The sequence below is a fragment of the Bison bison genome, unplaced genomic scaffold (assembly GCF_000754665.1).
Source record: "Bison bison bison isolate TAMUID 2011002044 unplaced genomic scaffold, Bison_UMD1.0 scf7180017864498, whole genome shotgun sequence".
NCBI classification, from domain to species: domain Eukaryota; kingdom Metazoa; phylum Chordata; class Mammalia; order Artiodactyla; family Bovidae; genus Bison; species Bison bison.
Window position 1 is genome coordinate 5,239,883 of NW_011495057.1, and position 2,013 is coordinate 5,241,895.

Below are 2,013 nucleotides of genomic sequence, written 5' to 3' on the forward strand. Positions count from 1 at the left end.
AACCCACAAATATGGTTTGGAAAGAGAACAGATGAATACAAGAGTAACTTTATTGAATGCCATTAAACTCCTTCTAGCTCTGCAAAGGCAGGTTCCTAACAGAGAAGTCAGAAATCAATCACAGAGATAGACTTCAAGGTCATATCTAAATGACAATATAAATACACTACAGAAAAATATGTTTTTATTTTTATAAGCATTTAACTGAAAAATGTCCAAGGAGCACTAAAGGTCCAGAACTGAAAAAAGATCAACCCTATTTTGTTACTCAGCCCTAATAGGAGATTATGCGTTCATTCTGGGTTTGTTAGCCGGGAGTCTCCCTCTGTTATTGTCACGATCTAACTCCTAATGGGGCCTGGCTATGCCATATAGATAGGTTACTACCTATAGCCATTCTACAGCTATAAAAACCAAATCCAAATATTAAAATTGTATACTACCACCTAGAATAATTAGGCGTAACAGCAGCAAACATTCTCATTCCTCTTACTTCCAAGAGTGTTTTGGGCTGTTTTCTGAATTATTACTCAAGTACCAAGTCGTCTATTTCACTCATGCAAACCAAAGGAGGTGGCAGTTACACAATTAGAAGGAACCTACACATAGTCAAAAGCATTCAGAATTGTTTTATGGAAAAGACAAATATTGTCTGAAGCACTGTGTCTTGCCCTACAGTTTTTGGACACTCATGAGACCTTTCATCACACCTAATGGTTCACAAAACATTGCTTTAGCATCTTCATGCCCTAGTGATTCCATGTAGAATGGTTGCAGCTCTCTCCCACACTGCCCTGCAGGGCTACACTGGGAATCCACCAAAGACCTTCAACAGATCATACGCCAGCAAGTCACAGGTCCAGAAAGGAAAAAGATACTAGCTTAGTCCTTTACAATCAAAAGCCAAATCCAGAGCTTCTCCACAGTATCATAAAAGCAAGACCATCACATTTGTGAAAAAACCAGAGCATATTGTAATGGGATCATTAAGATCAACACTAAAGTATGTTCACAAATATCATGATAGCATTGTGGATACTAATTGCTATCTAAAAACTCCACTCCAGTCTAAGTGCTAATATTAGACAATGGTGCATTCTGTCAAATGCTGTTTGGCCCCAAACTGAAAGGTCATTAAAAATTTACTGAAAAGGATACTAGAAACACCATAGAGGACAAAAGGTGTATTTGAAGCTCCAGTCATTGTCAATGATGCCACGTCAAGTGACAAGCACCAGGAGTCTAGACATGGCAGAATGGATTTAAGGCAATGGTACAGAACACTTTTTTTTTTTTTTTTTAACATAAACATCAAGCTCAGGGCTGCCTGCCTTTGAGTTCTGTCAACCACAGTGTGATAAAGCCCTGGTGGTCCCATGCACTTCCCATCTAAGAAATGTACCTACGGATCTACATCTTATGAATATTTGATTCAGCTACAAATTTGAAAAAAAATCACTAGTTTATGAACTATTTAATTGTGTTTGCTGAAGCCCTCAATTATTTTTCCTGTAATAAAATGAAATATATTGGGTGGGAAATGAGAGTCCAAAGAAGCAAATACCAACGCAAGTCCTAACAGCTGAGGTTCCAGCCGTGCTGATTTTCTTTACGATATAAGTGGTCTACTTGGCTGATAGCTGCAGAGACGTGGGTCAATACTGTCATTCCTGCCTGCCAGCACAGACTTCATGCATTCTGCTTTGAATTAACTTGACCACAGGCTATTTCTTGTAGGGCATAATGAAGAAATTGGCCAAAGTTCCTGCAAGAGACATAATGTTGATATGAATTCTTTAAAACACATAAACAAGCCTTGAAGACTAGAAAGGTCATGGTGAAAGAAGCAAATTTCCTTCCTTTAATATTTATGGGAAGAAAAGAATTCAAATCTGGGAAATGACTTATAAGCCTAAGCAATAGGTCAGGGACAGAATGTTGCATGTGACCACAGGGACCAAACAGGTGACTAGTCTTTGGGAAGGACTCTGAGGCGATGCTGTGAGGTATTCT